The sequence below is a fragment of the Balaenoptera ricei genome, chromosome 9 (assembly GCF_028023285.1).
Source record: "Balaenoptera ricei isolate mBalRic1 chromosome 9, mBalRic1.hap2, whole genome shotgun sequence".
Classification (NCBI taxonomy): Eukaryota; Metazoa; Chordata; class Mammalia; order Artiodactyla; family Balaenopteridae; genus Balaenoptera; species Balaenoptera ricei.
This window is the reverse complement of record NC_082647.1, coordinates 44,434,722-44,458,890: the sequence shown is the minus strand read 5'-3', so window position 1 is coordinate 44,458,890 and position 24,169 is coordinate 44,434,722. Positions and strand designations below refer to the sequence as shown.

Genomic DNA, 24,169 nt, shown 5'->3' with positions numbered 1-24,169 from the left:
CTGTTCTCCTTTCTTTCTCTTTTTTTTTTTGAGTCATGTCCTGTTTGTCGTGTCCTGTCTGCCCTTCTTTAACTCGATTTCTTTTTCTCTCTTGTTTCTATGTTCATCAGCCTTGATCAGTCTTTCCCTTCCTCTATTCCCCCCAGTTCTTTCCCTTCACTTTTTGATTCTCTCCCTTTATTTCCTGTGATATAAAACTGAAACATATCATTTGATTTGTAAAGGTTACTTTAAATGTGCATGAGTACAGTGATTTCTATCTCTTTCAAATCTCTCCTCCATTGTTTCCTTTTTTTAATGGCCTCCACTATTTCTCTATTCCATGAGGGAGTGTTTACCAATGTAAACTCAAAAGGCTTCCTATCTCTGATTTGGGAGTTTAAGGTGACTTTTGCTGCTACAATTACATCTTATACTGAGAGTTTTTAATGTTAAGAAGTATATTTGCAAGAAGTTTTCCTTGAAATCATTATCAGTATCTTAAGCCTATTAGCAAAATTACTTGACCAAATAACTTTATTTTTTTATTTGGATCATTTGAATACAGAACTCTATATGCATATATCATACATATAAATATTTTAAAATGTTTCTAATTTATTACTATTTGTATTTTACTAGCTGCCAAAAGGAAAGAAGTTACTAATTAAACTTTTTAAAATTGAAATATAGTTAATTTACAATACTTTGTTAGTTTCAGGTGTACAGCATAGTGATTCGGGTTTTTTTTTTGCAAATTAATTCCATTATAGGTTATGACAAGATATTGAGTATAATTCCCTGTGCTATACAGTAAATCCTTGTTGCTTATCTATTTTATGTATAGTAGTTTGTATATGTTAATCCCATATTCCTAGTTTGTTACCCCCTCCCATTTGGTAACCGTAAGTTTGTTTTCTATGTCTGTGAGTCTGTTTATGTTTTATATATAGATTCATCGGTATTATTTTTTAGATTCCATATATAAGTGATGTCATATAGTATTTGTCTTTCTCTGTCTGACTTATTTCACTAAGCATTATATTCTCTAGGTCCATCCTTAATTAACCTTTTAAACATTATCAAATTTAAAATATAAGTTCTAAAATGATAAAAATGATTTGATTAATGACATAAATGTACCTTTTGTTAAAGAATTTCCTGAATTTAAGTTGTACATATCTTCTACTCCTGGTTTTAGCCTCATGATTTAAAAACACAAAAACTGTTTAAAGTGTTTCTACTAGCAGAAAAATAATGGAGCCAAGAATTATGTTATCTTTTAGAGTGGCTGTTTAAAAATCAAGACCCAAATAATTCTTAACTATTCCTATTATTTTGAGACCAATATTTCAGTCTTTAATAACGATTGTCCATTATGTCTTTTGTGCGTGTGTATGTGTGTGTGTGTACATAATCTTGGTGTAACTCACAAATCTGGAAGAAGGAAGATGATCCAGGTTTCTGATTAGCCCAATGGTTTCATTATTACCCAATATATCAGGATAGGTACTAATAAAATAGCAAACATTTATTAAATTCTTACTATGTGCTGGTACTTTGTATGCATGATTTTGTTCACTCTTCATGACATTACTGTGATGTAGAGAATGTTGTTATCTCTGTTTTACAAATGAGAGTACTGAGATTTACAGAGTCTAAATAATTTGCCAGTATCCCACAGTTAATATGTAGCAGAACTGGGATTTTAATCCAAGCTGATTCCAAAAGCCCAAATACACACCCAAATGTATAGATTATTGGTAAGATGTACATTTTAAAACCGAGGGCTTATAGTCCAAGATAGCTACATTTCTTTGATTACTAGTGTGTTTGCACATTTAAAAAACTTACTTTTTTTTGCCATTTGTATTTCTCCTTTGGTGAATTCCCTGTTCCTACTCTTCTTTTCCTTTTTTTTGGTGGTGGTGATAATTATCTCCTTATTAATTTATAATAGCCTTTTATGTGGAAATGATTTTAATCTTTGGTTGACTGAGTATGATATAAACATTGTTCTCAATTTTTCACTTGTCTTTTAATTTTGTTTCTGAGTGTGTTTTTTTTTTTAATAGAAAATTTCTAAATTTTAAGTAGCCAAATCTATTAACCCCTTTCTTTGTAGTTTCTGCTTTTGGTGTCCAACCTGGGTAGTCTGTCTAATGTCCTTTCCTGTTTCTTCTCTGTGCCAGTCTGCAGTCGTGCTCAGGCTGTTGTGTTCTGTGCTATGGCAGCTTCAATCATATCCTCTACTCTGGTGTACTGGGTTCTGTGAGCCACAGAGCTATGTTCTCTTCTGCTTTCATATCTCAAAGAGCTTTACACGAAATGTCTCCTAGGTTTTACCCAGTTTCTTCCTTCCGCCTGTGGAGAATGACCCAAGTGATAGACACTCCACAGCTTTCAAAATACCACTCCCTTCTGATCCTTGCCCCTCCTCCATCATGGGCTCTCCTTTAGGATGATTGGCATTCCGAAAGTTGCCTTAGCACTCTTGTAAATAGCCTTGCCCACACCATGCCCTCCAGACGTGGCCAGATGTGTCCCCATCCCATGTGAACACAGGTTGGGCTCAGGTTGGGCACGTGGGGCCCATTTATATCTATGTGTACAGACGTAAGAGAGGTGAGTCAGTGATAAAGTTCTGTACCTCAATCCCCCAGTTCTCTAAGCTGTTTGGTTCCCCAGCCTCTCAAGGGACTGGCTTGGTATTTCCACAGGTCAGGTACATCTGGAGTGCAAGGGTTCCCTCAAGTTGAGGAACATCAGATTGTGTTATGAATGGCTTTTCTAAAATTCCATTAATTAGAAAAAATATTCTCTGGCCTAAAAGTTGCTAAACCAAGAGACCTCTGTGTTTTCTTAAAATATCTGTCTCTGACTAGTCGGTAGTCTGTGTCACAATGTACACAATTCCCTGTCACATAAAAATGCAGGTAAAGACGAGCGAAAGAATTAAAACAAAATATATGTGAGGAGTGTTTAACCCCCTAAAAAGCATTGTATAAGCACAGGATTGTCAGTGGTCACCTGCCACAGCAGCAATGTCCTCTTTGTGTGCCAACAGTGTCGTCCATGGCCTTCTGTTCAGATATTAAAGGTGTGTCCACAATAGTCAGGGAGCCTGTGAGGGGAGGGTTGATGGGAGAGAGACTCAAGCTGGTGGTTTTCAGCCTTGGTTGCATATTAGGATCTTTTATTTTCTTCTTTTCGCTGATCTATATTTTCAGTGTTTTTTTAATAAATATTTATTGCTCTTGTAATAAGAGAACAGATCCCATCTTCGAATGTATCAGTTTTAGTGATATAAATAATAATTAGAAATGTACTCTTGCTGATTAGCATTTTCTATATTAACAGCGTGAGTTTTAGAGAATAATCTACTTGGACAATGAGCTCTAGTAGTTCAGAAAAGTCCAGAGTGTAATGTATTTTCATCAAAATAGCATGATTATTATAATTTATAGCAGTAATATGAACATAGAATTGTATTGAAAATTACAGTTTCTCTTCATGTCCTTAACATCATATGATACAAAAAAGCAAATGTGTCAATTAAATATGAAAATAATATTAAGAGGATTCTGAAAGAGCAACACAAGGCTGTTTAGATTCTAACAGATGCTGCCTTTTCTGTAGTCTTTCTGTGTATGAAGCATTGAATTAGCTGGTGTTATTTTTCTATTTTTGTAGGTAAATTATGGAAGCTATGTGGACATCGCATGTGTTAAGAGTTTTGTTGATTTGGACTTCAAAAGGTATAACTTACAGTACAGCAATATTGCCAAAGCCTGATTAGAGTAAGATGGCTGTTAGAGTGATCACGTCCCCCAGTGCCTAATCTCTGGGCTGGAGAGAGGGTCTCTGTTCAGGCTGATGTGGAAAAAAAGTTGCAAAACCACTAATTCTCAGGCTCGCCATCATTTCATTTTAATTATATTCAACCTAGATCCCAACCCTTCCTTCAGGGCTTGGTCTGAATAAATTATCTCCTCACCTGGATGCCAAGAGCCACATTTGAGGCCCTCTAGGGGCAAGTGGGCAGAGCATTGTGCATCACAGCTTTTAGTCCCATTTGCTGGCTCCTTATTATATTCTCCTCCTTTTCTGTCTTTTTATTTCACTCCACTTTTAAATGTATTCTCTTTTGTTGTATTGACAGGACCTCCTTGTAAGCCCCTTAAATCACTTCTGTAATGGGGCGGGGGGGAGTTGAATAAATCAATATTGGCACCTCTCAAGACTTTCCTAACCGCCATTGCTGGCAGTCACATTTCCCTCACGAGAACGTTGTGAACTCCATGCCCCTCTAACGACCTCTCTCACTTACTGTATTTCACAAGTTGGATTTTCCTTTCCTGCTAGAATAGATGTGCACATTCCTTGGACACAGCAGTTCTTGGATTCTTTCTACTGTTTAGTAAATATTTGTTGTATCAATAAATCAACTAACCTAAAAGCAGTCAACAAGCCATAGATAAATGGAGCAATCAATGATTTAGAATACTGGCTGTGATCTTACTTTCCAAATTTATTTTTGCAGATTGTGCTAAGAAGAGGCTGATATGACTCTCCAACTGTGTTTACTTAAAGTTGGCTTTAAAGAGAGGTATGATTCTGAAAAATTTAATAGCTCAGGACATTTTTTTCTATGAGTGCTTAGGTGACATTAATTTGAACACAGGGTTCAGGTTTTGTGACTGTTTGAAGCTTATACAATTTTGGAGCACTTTTAAAGAAAAAGAATAAAAAATTTTAGTACAACATTAGGTATAAAAGTGTATATTTAGTTAGAGTCAAGAAAGAATAGCAACATATTACATGTTTGTAAAAAGTCAATAATTGCCACAAATGTCATAAAATCCATAAAAATAACATATTTATACTATTGACTGCTAGGTAGTGCTTTTTTAATACTTCTGCATATTTTTGACATTCTTTATTCACCTCTTCCATTAACAACAATTTTATAATTTCATTTTCTATAGCATGAATTGAAAGATAATTCAATTTTCCTCTGGCATTATTGAGCAAATATTTTTAAAAAGTTACTAATAGTTTGCAAGAGTTTCTTTCTGCTTTACAACTTATTATTAGTAATGTGTTAGTTTTTAGGATTGTTATCATATTTAGGGAAACTTTATCAATCTTCTTTCATATCTGCATTATAAGATTTCAGAGCATTTCAAATTTTATTGTTCAGTGATAAATTTTATCATTTTTTTTAACTTTTTTTTTTAGTGGTTTCAGAGACAGCAATTTTTTTTTAATTAATTAATTAATTAATTAATTTTTGGCTGCATTGGGTCTTCGTTGCTGCGCATGGGCTTTCTCTAGTTGTGGCGAGAGGGGGCTACTCTTCATTGTGGTGTGCGGGCTTCTCATTGCGATGGCTTCTCTTGTTGCAGAGCACAGGCTCTAGGCGCGGGGGCTTTAGTAGTTGCAGCACACAGACTCAGTAGTTATGGCACATGGGCTTAGTTGCTCTGTGCCATGTGGGATTTTCCCCGACCAGGGATCGAACCCGTGTCCCCTGCTTTGGCAGGCAGATTCTTAACCACTGTGCCACCAGGGAAGTCCAGTGATAAATTTTAAATAGCCATGGAACTGACAACTGTCATTAGCCAGTTTGTCATCAGTATCCTCATTGAAGTTATCTTCATCACCATCAGTATTTTATGTGAAAGCAGGAAGATATTTAAATATTTTTCTAATGTCTTCATATGATTCACTCTTCTTCATTAGCTAGATTATTAAGCACTCCAAGAGCCTATATAATTACCTCTATTTGAAATTTATCATCTCGTCTTAATGAACTAATCTTGGTATGACTTTAAAGTGTTTTTGTTATGATTTTCTTGTTGATAGCAGAATAAGTTTTTTGATTTTATATGGGAGTTATATGACAAAGAATGTTATTGTATATGATAGGTTTGTAATTGTGTACTTTGAAGTATCAAATATTCCTGAAAGGCAAGAACTTCCACTTTGACTTGGTGTCTGTGAAACTGGAATCTTTCCCTTACACTTTTAGATGTCTGATATTCAGAACATCAGATTTCGTATGTTTCAAACTGTGTTTTATCTCCACCACACTTACACTTTCAGTACCGGGCACCACAGAACATGCTCGTCTAGTGCTACAGCCTTTTGCTCTGCGCCTTCCTCTCATGACACTGGGTGAGGAGGAGCAGTGGCCGGTAGCGAAATTCCTGGAATCTATTCCTCAGCAGAACAGCTAGTGAGATTTTAGCCATATTCAGAGTTGACTGCAAGCCACATAAATATTACATCCCCAATTCGCTATCAAATTTAAGAAGGCCACATCCCCTTCATTGGCTCCAGGATCATCCGATTAGTTAGAGTGAATAGGTTTAAAGTGCTATTAACTTAAATTCTGTTTAACTGGACATAGTAATCAATACTTGTTCCATCTGGTACCAGTTCCAGAGAGAAAAGTTCATGGCATCACCTGTAAATTCTCATTTCTTCGTGCCTGACATCCCAAGAACATTAAGATCATCTGAATATGGGGAACAGTTGGTACCAAATCCTTTCATGTAAACAAAAAATCTAGAAACTTTGTCTTCTAACTTAGGACAGAATACTAATTAAGCCCAGACTCCATTCACTTGCCATTTAGTGAAGTTTAGTTCTATAATATTCCTTGAATCCTTTAATGTTATCTTCTTGCATTTAGGTGAACAGTTGTCTTATTTATTTGAGGAGGAAAATTAGGAAATATCTTTAGGTCTCTAGTCATAAGTAAGGAAACTGAATCTTTTATTTTCCTAACTCTTTTGGGATAAAATTAAGTAGTTACTCATTCCTTGGAGAAAATGATGGTGTGTAATCCTCATCTTTCACACTCAGCAGCTCACAAAAATGAAAAAAAGCAATTAACAAGTAATTCTGAAAGAAAACATTAAACATTTCCCAGATTTTAATCATACATGAGATAGATAAGGATGAGAGGTGGGATGTTTTTCAACTTTTCCTAAAACACACACACACACACACACACACACACACACACACACACAATACCAGACATAGTTTACATTCTCTACTTCTAAAACCAGTGCCATCTGGACCTAGTCCTCCCTCTCCACCCGAGTAACAGTGGTATATTTTTCCTCAGGCTGGCCTCCGATTTCATCACCTCCCCTGATTTGGTTGCCTTTGTCCTTGATTTGAGTCCCTCTCATCATTTGTGTATATATAATTGATTCCTCCAGTGGCATTGGCTCGTGTCATCTCTGCCTTATCTTTGGTTGTGAAGTCTGTTGTGCTGGATCCACTGGACATACACATGCAAAAAAAAAAAAAAAAAGAAATAGAATCTAGAAACCGACCTTATACTTCACAAAAATTAACTCAGAGTGGACCACAGATGTAAATGTGAAACACAAAACTATAAAATTCCTGGACGATAACATAGGAGAAAATCTAGATAACTTTATGTATGACAATGGCTTTTTAGGTATAAAACCAAAGATATGATCCATGAAAGGAAAAATTAATAAGCAGGATTTTATTAAAATTAAAAGCTTCTGCTGTGTGAAAGACACTATCAAGAGAATGAGAAGACAAGCCACAGACTTGTCTTCACAGGTGAAGAACTGTTACCCAAAATGTACCAAGAAGAAAAAACTGGATTTGAAAAATGGACAAAAGACCTTAACAGATACTTGACCAAAGAAAATAAATGAATGGCAAGTAAGCATGTGAAAATATGCTTAACAACATATGTCATTAGGGAATTGCAAATTAAAACAACAATAAGATACTGCAACACTTATCTTAGAATGGCCAAAATCCACAAAACTGACAACACCAAATGCTGGTGAGGATGTCAGAGCAACAAGAACAATCATTCATTGCTGGTGGGAATAAAACTGGTACCGGCACTTTGGAAGACAATTTAGAAGTTTTTAATAAATCTAAAGATACTCTTACCATACAGTTCAGCAATCATGCTCCTTAGTATTTACCAAAATGAGTTGAAAACTATGTCCACGTTAAAAACCTACGTTTGAATGTTTTTAGCAGCTTTATTCATAATTGCCAAATATGGAAGCAATATGTCCTTCAGTAGGCTAATGGATAAATATACTGTGATACATCTAGATAACGGAATGGTATTCAGTGCTAAAAAGAAATGAGCTATCAAGCCCTGAAAAGAGTGCAAGGATCCTGGATGGCAAAGGCTGTGGGTATCTGTACCTGTGGCAAGGGCTGCTGGCTCCTCAGTGGCAAAAGACCCTGGGGTCCTCCTGCTTTCTTTTTCTCCCATGAAGGCAAGTCGTGGTCTGAGGAATCCCTCTGTGGGATGGCATAATGCAGGTAGAATGCTTCCTACAGTTTTCTCTGCAACCGTCCTCAGTTATTGTGCTCCACTGGGTTGTTGTTCTTAATCATGCTCTGGAACTCTCAGAGCTATTTTCATTCATGAGTAGTTGTTAATATGTTGTTTCTATGAGGGGATGAAGGTAAGGACCTCCTAGTCTGACATCACCTTCAAGAGAAACCACTCCTATTCAATTTCTTACAGGAGGTACCAGTTAGCAGTAGAAAAAGAAAATGATTTAAAAGGTATATGGATTGTGGAAAGGAAGATACAAAACTGTCATTATTTGCAGCTATCATGACTGTATAGAAAGCTCCCCACCCAAATTATGTATAAATTACAAATAAATTATTTTAATTGTTAAGAATTAGCAAGTTTGCTTGGCACCAGACCAATTTGCAAAAGTGAATTCTGTGTCTCTGCATAGCAATTTTATTTCCATAAAAAAGTTGAAAACAAAAAACCTCATGTATATCACCTCCCTCAAGATTCTGATAAATTTTAGCCCTTGAGAGATGAGCCCCAATTTGCAAATCTCTTTGCCTTGCCAGTAGAGGTTTTGGTTAAACTTTACTTGCCTTGATTGAAGAAAACAATGGGTATTTTTGTTCTTAAAATGTAAAATTATATGTAATACTATATCGAATATACCTTTTCTAATATATATACCTATTCCTCTCTGTTTAGATTTTGATTACTTCTCCACCCATCAACTACCACTCACCCACCTCTACCCTCAACCCTTGAGAAGTATCATACAATAGCCACATCAGAAGCCAGGGAATAATACTGGGCAGAAAGTTTTGCAAATACTAACTTTCTGATCTAACAAACCCATCTGTATCTCCTTCTCATATAAACATTCTGTTTGGCAGTACTGCTAAGATCTATTTCTCCTCTTTCATTTTCTAATTAACTTGCAATGTGTTTTCTCTAAATTCACAATGAGCTTGTAATAAAAGTAATTTGCTTCACCAGGTGGTATTTCTCACATTCCAGATGTTAATATAGGTCTTAAACCATGGTCAGCTTTAAAAGTAACAACAGCACAGTAGTACTTATGGTATCTACCAAATGAGTTGCATAATACAGTTGTTAAAGGATAATTATAGATAGAGTGACCATGGAATTAATTATCCAAACACTTTTGGGAATGAAGGGGAGCACTATTAATAATTATTCTGGGACACATAAACAGGAACAGTTCTAGGCAAACTGAGATGTATGGTCATCCTGATTATAGAGGAATCTAGCTCAGTGAGTACCCAGCTGAAAACACATCGGGTCTGGTACAGGTCCTATTTCAACAATTAAAATATTGTAAACGGAAACTATCTTGGTTTAAGAAATGTGCCCTGTCATAATTGTCTTTAACTAGCACTCTTTTTTTTTCTTAATTTATTTATTTTTGGCTGTGTTGGGTCTTCATTGCTGTGCACAGGCTTTCTCTAGTTGCGGCGAGCGGGGGTTGCTCTTTGCTGCAGTGCACAGGCTTCTCATTGTCATGGCTTCTCTTGTTGCGGAGCATGGGCTCTAGGCACGCAGGTTCCAGTAGTTGTGGCATGTGGGCTCAGTAGTTGTGGCTTGCGGGCTCTAGAGCTCAGGCTCAGTAGTTGTGGCGCATGGGCTTAGTTGCTCCATGGCATGTGGAATCTTCCCGGCCAGGGCTCAAACCCGTGTCCCTTGCATTGGCAGGCAGATTCTTAACCACTGCACCACCAGGGAAGCCCTAACTAGCACTCTTGACATATGTGTTTACTAGGCTTCATTGACACCAACAATTGGGGTGCCTGCTTATTGAGAGGGGGTTTTCCCAGCAATCCATGCAAAGTAACAAGTGTCCAACTATTCTATGAGGGAAAGATGATTTTGTATGTTTTGTCATTTTTTAAAGTTTGATTATCACCTGAAACAGCACAAGATATAGTAACAGGGGTCCTATTCTATATGGGCTCAAAATGTAGACAGATGGTTTAAATATAAGACAAGAATAATAAAAATTCTTTCTTGAGATGAGGTGGAAATTATTTGTACAGGTTTATAAATAATAATAAAATAATGAGAATGAGCCTTTATTGTGTTCCTACTATGTGCCAGGCACTGAGTTCTACTCATATTATAGCACTTAATCTTCTTGACAACCATATTAAGAAGTGATTATTTCTATTATCTGGATGAGGAAACTGTTAAGGAATTCACACAAGATTACATAAGTGGCAGAATTAAGGGTATAAATTCAGATCTGTCTGACTCTAAAGCCTATCTTCTGTCTATTATGCCAAGGGACTTTCTGGATTTTTTCATTTTATTATTTACATTGCTACTGTACCACTATTGATACAGAGGTCAGGCTCCTTTTGGACATTCATAAGGTGGCTCCTCAATTTCCATTACACAACTACTATTGGAATTATTAAGTTGATTTTAGAAAGCATCTTCCCATGATTTGGGATTGTGTTTATATCTGTCACCAATGGCTCCTAATAAATCAAATGAGAAAAAGGGGAGATATTTTTAAAAAATCAAATGGAACTCTAGAGAAAATTACAATATATGAGATAGAAAATACACTGGGTACGCTTAACAGCAAATTCACACTGCAAAAGAAAAGATTAATGAACTTAAAAACTAGCAATAAATACTATCCAAACCAAAGCTCAGAGAAAAAGAAGTTTGAAAATTAAATAAACAGAGCCTCCGTGACCTGTGTGAAAATATCAAGGACTTTTAAAATATGTATAATTTGAGCCCCTTAAAGAAGTGGTGGTTGGACAGTGCGGAGTGAGAAAAAAATATTTGAAGAAATAATAAGGGAAAATTTACCAATTTCGATGAAAATTATAAACCTACAAATCCAAGAAGCTCAAAGAATGCCAAGCAAAATATATAGACGATCATACCAAGGCATGTCATAATCAATTTGCTGAAAACCAATGATAAAGAGGAAATCTTAAAAACAGCCAGTGAAAAAGACATGCCATACAAAGAAACAAAGATAAGAGCACAGATGAATTCTCACTAGAGACAATGCGAACCAGAACAATGGAACACCACCTTTAATGTGCTGAAAGAATAAAACTGTCAACTGAGATTCTATATCCAGTGAAAATATAACTCAAAAACAAAGTTAAGATTAAAAAGATTTTCAGACCAACAAACCTAGAGAGTTCATAGTTCATTGTTAGCAGATCTGCATGACAATAACTATTTTTAAAAGTTCTTCAGGCTGAAGAAAGATAATTCCAGATGAAAACTCAGATCTACACAAAGGAATAAAGACTGCCAGAAATAGTAAACATGCACGTAAATATATAAAACTGGGAGGAGCTTGAAGATGGCAGAAGAGTAAAACGCGGAGATCACCTTCCTCCCCATAAATACATCAGAAATACATCTACATGTGTAACAACTCCTACAGAACACCTACTGAATGCTGGCAGAAGACCTCAGACCTCCCAAAAGGCAAGAAACTCCCCATGTACCTGGTTAGGGCAAAAAAAAAAGGAAAAGCAGAGACAAAAAATAGGAATGGGACCTGCACCAGTGGGAGGGAGCTATGAAGGAGGAAAGGTTTCCACACACTAGGAAGCCCCTTTGTGGGCAGAGACTGTGGGTGGCGGAGGGGGGAAGCTTTGGAGCCACGGAGGAGAGAGCAGCAACAGGGGTGCGGAGGGCAAAGTGGAGAGATTCCCGCACAGAGGATCGGTGCTGACCAGCACTGACCAGCCCGAGAGGCTTGTCTGCTCACCCACCAGGACGGGTGGGGCCTGGGAGCTGAGGCTCGGGCTTCGGTCAGATCCCAGGGAGAGGACTGGGGTTGGCGGTGTGAACACAGCCCGAAGGGGCTAGTGCGCCACAGCTAGCCAGGAGGGAGTCCGGGAAAAAGTCTGGAGATGCCGAAGAGGCAAGAGACTTTTTCTTGCCTCTTTGTTTCCTGGTGCGTGAGAAGAGGGGATTAAGAGCACCACCTAAAGGAGCTCCAGAGACAGGCACGAGCTGCGGCTATCAGCACGGACCTCAGAGACGGGCATGAGATGCTAAGGCTGCTGCTGCCACCACCAAGAAGCCTGTGTGCAAGCACAGGTCACTCTCCACACCTCCCCTCCCGGGAGCCTGTGCAGCCCGCCACTTCAGGGTCCCGTGATCCAGGGACAACTTCCCCGGGAGAACACACAGGGTGCCTCAGACTGGTGCAACGTCATGTTGGCCTCTGCCACCGCAGGCTTGCCCCGCATTCCGTACCCCTCCCTCCCCCCAGCCTGAGTGAGCCAGAGCCCCCGAATCAGCTGCTCCTTTAACCCCACCCTGTCTGAGGGAAGAACAGATGCCCTCAGGCGACCTATATGCAGAGGTGGGTCCAAATCCAAAGCTGAACCCCGGGAGCTGTGCGAACAAAGAAGAGAAAGGGAAATTTCTCCCAGCAGCCTCAGGAGCAGCAGATTAAATCTCCACAATCAACTTGATGTACCCTGCATCTGTGGAATACCTGAATAGACAAGGAATCATCCCAAATTGAGGAGGTGGACTTTGGGTGCACAGTAAGTGAAATTAAAAATTCTCTAGAAGAGATCAATAGCAGAATAACTGAGGCAGAAGAACGGATAAGTGACCTGGAAGATAAAATAGTGGAAATAACTACTGCAGAGCAGAATAAAGAAAAAAGAATGAAAAGAATTGAAGACAGTCCCAGAGACCTCTGGGACAACATTAAACGCACCAACATTCAAATTATAGGGGTCCCAGAAGAAGAAGAGAAAAAGAAAGGGCCTGAGAAAATATTTGAAGACATTATAGTTTAAAACTTCCCTAATATGGGAAAGGAAATAGTTAATCAAGTCCAGGAAACACAGAGAGTCCCATACAGGATAAATCCAAGGAGAAACACACCAAGACACATATTAATCAAACTATCAAAAATTAAATACAAAGAACAAATATTAAAAGCAACAAGAGAAAAACAACAAGTAACACATAAGGGAATCCCCCTAAGGTTAACAGCTAATCTTTCAGCAGAAACTCTGCAACCCAGAAGGGAGTGGCAGGACATATTTAAAGTGATGAAGGGGAAAAAACCTACAACCAAGAATGCTCTACCCAGCAAGGATCTCATTCAGATTTGACAGAGAAATTAAAAGCTTTAGAGACAAGCAAAAGCTAAGAGAATTCAGCACCACCAAACCAGCTTTACAACAAATGCTAAAGGAACTTCTCTAGGCAGGAAACACAAGAGAAGGAAAAGACCTACAATAATAAACCCAAAACAATTAAGAAAATGGTCATAGGAACATACATATTGATAATTACCTTAAATGTAAATGGCTTAAATGCTCCAACCAAAAGGCATAGACTGGCTAAATGGATACAAAAACAAGACCTGTATATATGCTGTCTACAAGAGACCAACTTCAGACCTAGGGACATATACAGACTGAAAGTGAGAGGATGGAAAAAGATATTCCATGCAAATGGAAATCAAAAGAAAGCTGGAGTAGCAATTCTCATATCAGACGAAATAGACTTTAAAACAAAGACTATTACAGGAGTCAAAGAAGGACACTACATAATGATCAAGGGATCAATCCAAGAAGAAGATATAACAATTGTAAATATTTATGCACCCAGCATAGGAGCACCTCAATACATAAGGCAAATACTAACAGCCATAAAAGGGGAAATCGACAGTAACACAATCATAGTAGGGGACTTTAACACCCCACTTTCACCAATGGACAGAGCATCCAAAATGAAAATAAATAAGGAAACACAAGCTTTAAATGATACATTAAACAAGATGGACTTAATTGATATTTATACGACATTCCAACCAATAACAACAGAATACACATTCTTCTCAAGTGCTCATGGAACATTCTCCAGGATAGATCATATCTTGGGTCACAAATCAAGCCTTGGTAAATTTACGAAAATTGAAATCGTATCAAGTATCTTTTCCGACCACAACACTATGAGACTAGATATCAATTACAGGAAAAAATCTGTAAGAAATACAAACACATGGAGGCTAAACAACACACTACTTAATAACCAAGAGATCACTGAAGAAATCAAAGAGGAAATCAAAAAATACCTAGAAACAAATGACAATGAAAACACAATGAACCAAAACCTATGGGATGCAGCAAAAGGAGTTCTAAGAAGGAAGTTTATAGCAATACAATCCTACCTTAAGAAACAAGAAATATCTCAAATAAACACCCTAACCTTACACCTAAAGCAATTAGATAAAGAAGAACAAAAAAACCCTAAAGTTAGCAGAAGGAAAGAAATCATAAAGATCAGATCAGAAATAATTGAAAAAGAAATGAAGGAAATGATAGCAAAGATCAATAAAACTAAAAGCTTTTTCTCTGAGAAGATTAAAAAAATTGATAAACCATTAGCCAGACTTATCAAGAAAAAATGGGAGAACACTCAAATCAATAGAATTAGAAATGAAACAGGAGAAGGAACTGCTGACACTGCAGAAATACAAAGGATCATGAGAGATTACTACAAGCAACTATATGCCAATAAAATGGACAGCCTGGAAGAAATGGACAAATTCTTAGAAATGCACAACCTCCCGAGACGGAACCAGGAAGAAATAGAAAATATGAACAGACCAATCACAAGCACTGAAATTGAAACTGTGATTAAAAATCTTCCAACAAACAAAAGCCCAGGACCAGATGGCTTCACAGACGAGTTCTATAAAACATTTAGAGAAGAGCTAACACCTATCCTTCTCAAACTCTTCCAAAATATATATAGCACAGGGAGGAACACCCCCCAACTCATTCTACGAGGCCACCATCACTCTGATACCAAAACCAGACAAAGATGTCACAAAGAAAGAAAACTACAGGCCAATATCACTGATGAACATAGATGCAAAAATCCTCAACAAAATACTAGCAAACAGAATCCAACAGCACATTAAAAGGATCATACGCCATGATGAAGTGGGGTTTATCCCAGGAATGCAAGGTTTCTTCAATATACGCAAATCAATCAACGTGATACACCATATTAACAAATTGAAGGAGAAAAACCATATGATCATCTCAATAGATGCAGAGAAAGCTTTCGACAAAATTCAACACCCATTTATGATAAAAAACCTCCAGAAAGTAGGCACAGAGGGAACGTTCCTCAACATAATAAAGGCCATATATGACAAACCCACAGCCAACATCATCATCAATGGTGAAAAACTGAAACCATTTCCACTAAGATCAGGAAAAAGACAAGGTTGCCCACTCTCACCACTATTACTCAACATAGTTTTGGAAGTTTTAGCCACAGCAATCAGAAGAAAAGGAAATAAAAGGAATCGAAATTGGAAAAGAAGAAGTAAACCTGTCACTGTTTGCAGATGACATGACACTATACATAGAGAATCCTAAAGATGTTACCAGAAAACTACTAGAGCTAATCAATGAATTTGGTAAAGTAGCAGGATACAAAATTAATGCACAGTAATCTCTTGCATTCCTATACACTAATGATGAAAAATCTGAAAGTGAAATTAAGAAAACACTCCCATTTACCATTGCAACAAAAAGAATAAAATATCTAGGAATAAACCTACCTAAGGAGACAAAAGACCTGTATGCAAAAAATTATAAGACACTGATGAAAGAAATTAAAGATGATACAAATAGATGGAGAGATATAACATTTTGTTGGATTGGAAGAATCAACATTGTGAAAATGACTCTACTACCCAAAGCAATCTACAGATTCAATGCAATCCCTATCAAACTACCACTGGCATTTTTCACAGAACTAGAACAAAAACTTTCACAATTTGTATGGAAACACAAATTGACACAACAGTATGATTATCTCAATGGATGCAGCAGTAGTATTTGATAAAATTCAATGCCTATTATTGGTTTAAAAATCTCAGCAAACTAGAAATAGAAAGGAATTTCCTCAACATGGTAAAAGGCATTTATGTGCTAACATTATACTTAGTGGTAAAAGACTGAACTCTTCTTTTTTAAGACTGGAAATTAGGTGAAAATGTGTCTGCTGTCACCATTTCTATTTGACATCTTACTGGAGGTCCTATCCAGTGCAGTAAGGCAAAAAAAAAAAAAAAAAAAAAAAAGCAGGCAGTGGTGATGGGCACAGAAATTGGAAAGGAATAAATAAAACTGTCTTCATTCACAGACAATATAATCTTCAAAAAAAGCTACCAGAATTCATGAATTAGCAGTTACAGATTCAAGAATATAAATATAAAGTATCAATGATATTTCTATACACTATCAACAAACACTTGGAAAATGAAATTAAAACATCTACAAACAATAAGTACTCTAGAGGGTGTGGAGAAAAGGGAACCCTCTTGCAGTGTTGGTGGGAATGTAAATGGATACAGCCACTATAGAGAACAGTATGGAGGTTCCTTAAAAAACTGAAAATAGGACTACCATACGACCCAGCAATCCCACTACTGGGCATATACCCTGAGAAAACCATAATTCAAAAAGACACATGCATCCCAATGTTCATTGCAGCACTATTTACAGTAGCCAGGACATGGAAGCAACCTAAATGTCCATCGACAGATGAATGGATAAAGAAGATGTGGCACATATATACAATGGAATATTACTCAGCCATAAAAAGGAATGAAATTGGGTCATTTGTAGAGACTTGGTTAGACCTAGAGTCTGTCATACAGAGTAAAGTAAGTCAGAAAGAGGAAAACAAACATTGTATATTAATGCATGTATGTGGAATCTAGAAAAATAGTATAGATGAACCTGTTGCAGGGCAGGAATAGAGACACAGACATAGAGAATGGACGTGTGGACATGGGAGCAGGGGGAAGGGTTGGGATGAATTGGGAGATTGGGACTGACATATATATACTACCACGTTTAAAATAGATAGCATAGGGAGCTCAGCTCGGTGCTCTGTGGTGACCTAGATGGGTGGGATGGGGGGGGAAGGTGGGAGGGAGGTCCAAGGAGGGAGGGGATATAAGTATACATATAGCTGACACACTTCCTTGTACAACAGAAACTAATACAACATTGTAAAGCAACTATACCCCAATTAATAAAAGAAAAAGGAAGAAAAAGAAAAAAGAAAATACTCTTCCCTGCTCTCAGAACAGGAGGGAAACAGATAACTAAGTAAATGCAGTGTGACAGGTGTTGGCAGTGGTGGGCCCAGAGTGCCAGGAGCAAACAGGAGAGGCCTCCCAACTCGGCCAGCGGTGGAGGTGTGTCTGGGGTCCATGGAAGGGGAGGGGGTGAACTCCGGTTGAACTGAGTTATTGTTTTCATTCGTGCAACCTGTTGAATAGCGTCTGTGCACAAGGAGCAAAATCAGCGCTGACCTCGAGGACTTAGTGCAGTAAAGGCTGTACAGGGGCAAAAACACAGACAAGGAGAATGTGCATTTTGTGTGAATTAGGGATAGTTTCCAAAGCCAAAGAATGTCATTTACGTAATTACTCTTAAATCCTGTGTATGAGTTGTTGTTGGTTTTTGCTAAAATACTCATGTGTCAGCTCTCATTTAGGAAATGATTCCAAAATTAATCTTTGTTTCCTTTGTTAATTTTTCCTGGCTCTGCCACTTGCTTGCTGTGTGACCTCAGGCTCTGAACCTAGGTTCTTAGCGTATGTAAAAAGAGTGAAAAACACCACCTCAGCCCATTGTGGTGCTTGCTGAGTAGGCTGGGAGAAAATATAGCAAGCTTCTGGTATGATGCTTGCCACACAGTAGGAACTTAAATGATACTACTTTGCTTCTTTCTCTTTCACATATTTTAAAATATAGTCATTAAACTTTTTCAGAAACAGAGTACTTAAACCTTACAGGACAAGCGATCGCGGTGACATATCCTTATTCAGTGTTAAAATTACATTTCTGTGAAACCATGTATTCAGCTGAATCTCCCTTACATAAATACAATTTCTTACGTTAGCAGTAAATTAAACTTCAACAATTATACTTGCTACTGTGGTTACCTCTGAGTCCCTTTAAAACGCCTCTGTATTTTATTGCTGTGTAAATATTTAGAAGACTTTAAAAGGCTAATTTCAGATTTGGGCCTTCTCAGTTCAACAGTTTATATTTCAAGAGCTTTCATCCAGTTCGTGTTCTCTTACGTGCAACCTAGCGCAGTTCTCACATTGGTATTATTTACATTTTTTTTGTAATGTGCCACAGGTTTATAAACCTTTCCATTTAAATTTTTGATGTGATTAGCTGCTTTTAATTACATCTGAAAACCCCTTGCCAAATAATGATTAAAACACAGAGAAATGGTATGGTTGAGACATAAGCAAAGCAAAACAGATCTATGTGAAAAGTGCTTCAAGCAGTGTAGCAACAGCAAATCCATTTTATTTGTGCATATGTGGAGGATTTCATTCAAATTGAAATAGAACAAAAGATAAATAAGGTGGGGAAGGTAGATAAGAGAACTTTGAAGCGTAAACATTGAAATACTGTTTTGTTTTTTAAAATCAGAGCATAATTGATGCTTCTGGGAAATTTTTGGAGTAAAAAACAAAATTCATACATAACTATGGTTCACAGCAAATTGCATTTACTGCCTGTTGAGCAAACTCAATTGGATTACTAAACCACAGTATTTCCCACCCCTGTGTCAGTTAGAGAGCAAACTCTCTCTCCTCGCTAGTTCTCTAAGGCCCCCAAAGCTTAAGCACACTTAGGGTCTTCTGTGTGTTGGGTTTTTCAGGCAGCCACTCCCCTCCTCTTTTTCAGTGGATCGCCACAGCTTTCAGTATTGAATTGAAGTTCACATTTTTGGTAGGTCCCAATTCCTTCACAGCATTCCCTGGTTTCCTTCTGGCATCCCCTACCCACCACACTCACCCTTTCCTCTGTCCACACAAGACTCGCTTCCCAGGTGTTGGGTTCCATGTCTTCTGTACTCACTCATCTATTCATCCTTTCGGTCATTCAGTCATTTATCCCACAGATATTAAAGGGCACCATGCTTAACGGTGGGGGTCCAATAGGAAGCCAGACGGAAACCCTGTCCTTGTCTTCATGGGGTTACAGTCAAGTGGAGGAAATAGACTAACTGAAGAATCCTACAGGCAACTATTAAACGACTGCTCTGATGGATGATGCAGAGGTAAACGACATGGGTGATGCAACCCCTGTGAAATGCCGGGACTTGATCTGGTCAGAAAGTCAGGAATGTTTCTCTGAGGAAGTAACTGTGGCCCTGACACAGAAAGAAGAGCAGAAGTTACCTGGGTGAAGGCAGAGCACTGGAGGAGGAGCAAGGTATAGTAGGAGCTGTGGGTTAGAAGAAAGAGAAGTTGGATGTGGCTGGAGCACAGAGAAGGAGGAAACACAGTGAGGCTGCACTCATCAGAGGGAGACAGACACTCCTCTCACTTCACCTTCATCTCTTGGGCTCAGCTCAAGCGTCCCCTTCTCTGGGAAGCCTTTGGCGGCCCTGCCCTCTCCAAAGAGTGAAGGGCCTTCCCTCTGGAGCTGTAGCCTGCTGATCTTTGCATCCTCAGCTCCTTTCACAGGCTCCGACACAAAGTAGGCATCTGCTGTGGAGGAGTGGGTATAGGTGGAAAGGCAGGGCTGAGCGTGATTGGGAGGCTTTGCTCGCTGAGCATGGAGAGAGGCAACTTGGCCGTATGAGTCCAATTTTCAGAGGCTTTCCCAGCGGGTGGCCCCAACTCTTCCAACATGAGTTCAGGGGCCCCTTCCCTCAAAAAGACCCCTCCCTTTTAATTCAAACCAAATCCCAGCTTGATGTAATTTCAGATGGTAAGGAAACACTGGATATGATGTGGAAGCATGTGGTTTGTACAGAAGAACTCAACCGTGACTTACTCCATACTACGGGTGCCACCCCGATTCTCATCAGCTTTCCCAGCTTGGTGTTCCAAAGACGGGGCTTATTAAAGGAATCCTGGAGGGAGAGGTTGTTCCCTCTTGGGAGTGTTCCAGTGAGCAACAGGGAAACCTGGATGGGGAATCACAGCCGTTAATTGTGGCATAGATGGAACAAATTCCCTCTCATCACTGAAAGGTATTGTATTTCACATTGAGGGAAAGGAGAGATTTGCCTACAAATTAGGCTGGAAACTGTAGAGAAGAAATTGTTTGCTGGCCAGATTGGTATGCCCGGACTGTAATGAAATATGACAGAAGGAGAAGGGGGTAGGTGCTCAAATAAAAAAGTGTTTTTTTTTTTTTAGTATTTCCTTTACTGTTCTTTCGAAGAATTGAGTCCATCTTATTGCTGGTGTTCCTTGGCACTCACCAAATGGTCCTCATCTGGATGATTTTTAACCCCTTTGCTCAGCAGCTGCTCCAAGAAGCAGAAACAATCCTGAGAAATGTTCACTATTCACAGTTCTGCTGAGTCCATGGAGAAGAGAATGAAAGCTGCTTTCCATTTTTGGACATTATTTTCTCTTTGTAAATGAGTGACGAAGTTTGACAGATACCAAACCCAAAGCCTCTGGTGCTGCACCCACCGACTCAGGGCTTCCTCCCAGCAAGCTTTCCCTCCCTTGCACCCTGCGTCCTCTCCATCCTGCATGCCAACCCTTCCTCCCCAGAGAGATAGCTCCCCACCCTTGGGTGCCCCCATGGCTTGTTCATTTGTTCTGGCTTGACGTGCCTCTCTGCCCTATCCTCCCTCTGGATCTGCCTGTGCCTGTGTTCTCCTGTCTCAGAATGACCCGCTTGGGCTCAGGCATTGGGCTTCAGAACTACCACTGCCCATCCCTTGATGCCAGGCTATAGCACTGTCTCTCCCATCCCTCCTGGACCAGGACAATAAAAAAAATAATAATTATTTAGGGTCCTTTGTGCATTGGCTTTAACATATATACTCTTCTACACTCCAGTGTTCTTGATTGGAAAAAAAAAACAAACCCCACAGTGGAAAGACAGATGTCAATAAAAGCATTGAACTGATTTAGGGTTTCTTTTGGGGTGAATTTGAATGAGGGAGATGCCTGGAGGCTGTTGAGGCAATGTTTTCATTTTAGCATTAAGGAAGAATTTCTTTGGTTTGCTCTAAGAGATCACTGAAACCTTTCAATTGGAGAATGTCAGTGGACAGCCTAACCCCTTCTAAAGCACTTATGTGACCCAATTAGATGGCTCAAAGTTGGATTAAGCAAACCAAACAAGGCCTGTGAATTAAGATATTTTGCATAGGGGAAGCCACTTGCCCTAATACTTAATCCCTGAAAAACCACTTGCATGCTGCTTACTGAAGCTTTGTCCTTACACGAAATTCCTTTCTCTTCACCTGTTACTTCTGACTTGATTGAACTGGTTTTTTTTTCCCATAATGCAACGTGCAAATGTAGTCACTGATTTTACTAGAAAACAGTTTTATGTAGTTTTATCTTGTTTTTAAAAAGACTTAAAGAAAAGACTTGGGAAAAAAACTTTTAAAAAATCACTCAATTGCCTTTTTTTTCTGGGAAAAGTGACAGATATATTTTTGGGGGATGCATTTTGGAAATGTTTCTCAGGAAAAATTATATTACTCAGCTGACAGATTTTGAAAGCTGGGAACTCATGGACAATCTGAACAATTGTTTTGCCTTGTGAAGTTGGTGAAGTGAACTTTTTTATAATCAGGTTTGAAAAATATTGTGATAAGGATAAGAGAGGAGCTCTTTACCAGGTAAATACCAAAATAGAGTTATCGTGTTACTTTTATGGGTTTTCCCAAGATCTTTGGAACAACTTCCTCATGAAGTAATAAAGGAAGACTTGTATGTACTTTACAAGTTTAACTGCAGTGTTGTTCTGAGGAAAAATGATTTCTTTTCCTCTAGTAAAAACTGTGTTCATATAATTATCTTGGGAAATGTGGTTTTGAGGTCAATAAAAGGGAGACTTCTTGCTGGTAGACTACCTTTCCTCCATGTGAACTGGAGTGTGTCACTTGGGCATCAGAGCTGTTTTCCTACCCACCCTCTCCACCTTCTGCCAACCTCATCTCTCAGAGTCCTTCCTGAACTTGGGAAAACAGCTGCTTCCCCTGGTGCCACGGCGCTTCTCTTCATGGTTCAGAGTTGAGCCCAAAGGACTGTTTTAGGAATCGACAGCAGACAGGCACTGCACAGCCTTCTCCTGGTCCCAGGTGTCGGCCACCCCACCTCAGAAGCTGCACAAACGCCTCCTTCACCAAGCCCCTTGCCCCATGGAGGCTTATGGACTAAAGCCTGCAGGCTCCCTGCTTTCCCAGTCCCTGCCTTGCCCAGAAGTGCCTGAGCTTCAGTCGGGAGGTGGGTGCATGCAGGGCTCAGTTTTGGCTAAAGTGCTCTGCTGAAAAGGAGGACAAGACCCAACAGAGCCTGTAGACTTTTGTCATGTAATTTGTGAGGCAGGGGAGGCACTGGGTGAGCTTAGAGTGGAAGGCCTTGCATGGACTCTGTCATGAGGCAGCCTGGCATCTGGGTTACAGTGAGCCGTCACGCTGTTTACCTCTCTGAGCTTCATTTTCTTTATCTATGAAGCAGAGATAATAATACCTGCTCACATGGCTGTTGTGAGGATTAAATTGAATCATACGTATAAAATACTTTGCGTGCTTCCTGACATATTAGGAATCACAAAAGAGCATTTCCAGACTTTCCCACTGACCCCTGTCAGATGCCCCCACTGTCGGCAGTAGCATATGTTGGTGCCGTTACCCCAGGAGTGTGTTTCTGTCCTGCCCCAGGTTGTGTCAAGTAGAACAGATTCAGTGCATGTTTGTAGGAAACAGCTCAAAGAGACCCTACAAGGCACGATTTAAGAGACACTGATGATAATGCATTAGCTCATGGTATGTGTGCTCACAGGATAGGTTGTAAATAAAAGCTGAGGCAGGTCCTGGTCAGAACTGGAAACCTGTCAGGTGAAAGGAGGATGATCTGGCTCCATGGTTTGTCTCAATGATGACCAAGAAAAAGTTCTACAGCTACAGGTTCAGTCCTGAGTGTCGGGCTGGACATGGCACAGTGGACTCCTCCCGCCCTCACTGGTCACATCAGAAACAGAGGCACAGGCGTGTGCAATCGCTGCTCTTCTCCACTGACGGGTTTAGGGGGCAGAGCTGACTCTGGGGAAAAATGTATAGTGAGTGACATTCTCCTTTGGGGTCCTTGGCCTTATTGTTGCTGCCTCCCCACTTTTAGTGACTCTTCTAAGGCATCAGATAGCCAGCGTCCTTCTCTCTCCCTCCATTAAATCCTGTGCTCAGAATTAGGTGCTGCAATACATGTGAGGGATGTTGTACTGGCTTGTGGTGGCTGTGGCTTTGCAATTCCCTGCTTGCCTTTACTCCCACTCCATCCCCTTCTGGTCACAGACCCGGTGTCTGGACCCCAGGGGTGGGCAGAGGACCCATCTGGACTCTCAGAGCACCTTACCCCTCGGCCAGTATCTCCAAGTGATGGTTGATGTATGGGCCCCAAAGTCAAGCTAAGCCAATCAGAGCTCTTCCCCAAGTTGCTTGACACTGGGGAAGGTCCTCCTGTCTTCCATTTGTGAAGTTAGAAACACTAGGGCCTTGTCTGCTCTGTGGAGAAAGCCTGTATGCCAAAGGGGAGCCCAGGACCGAGCCAAACCAAAATGAGTGCTGGAGCAAGGCCTGCTGGGACCAGGCCCTGGTTCTGGTCCCCCAAGGCCCCAGAACTAGCCTGGTCCATGTAGCTTCAGCTCTTCCTGTCTGTGAGCTATCCCCAGTGCCTTTCCAATAACCTCCCTTGTGTTTTAATCAGATTGCATTGCGTTTCTGTCACTTCTCTCTGGAAAAATTCTGTGTGCTTTAACCAACTCCAAGGTGTTCCTCCCTGAGGTG

The 24,169-nt window shown here is 39.5% G+C and overlaps 1 protein-coding gene across 5 annotated transcripts in view; it reads left to right on the top strand.

Annotated features, from left to right (window-relative positions):
- Positions 1-24,169, top strand: part of BBS9 (Bardet-Biedl syndrome 9) — a 713,234-nt gene that overhangs the window by 464,632 nt on the left and 224,433 nt on the right. For all 5 annotated transcript variants that reach the window (XR_009504851.1, XR_009504850.1, XR_009504853.1 and 2 more), the window contains 2 exons: positions 3,673-3,737; positions 4,523-4,588. The gene's annotated coding sequence lies outside the window, so the exon portion shown is untranslated. The remainder of the gene's footprint in view (positions 1-3,672; positions 3,738-4,522; positions 4,589-24,169) is intronic.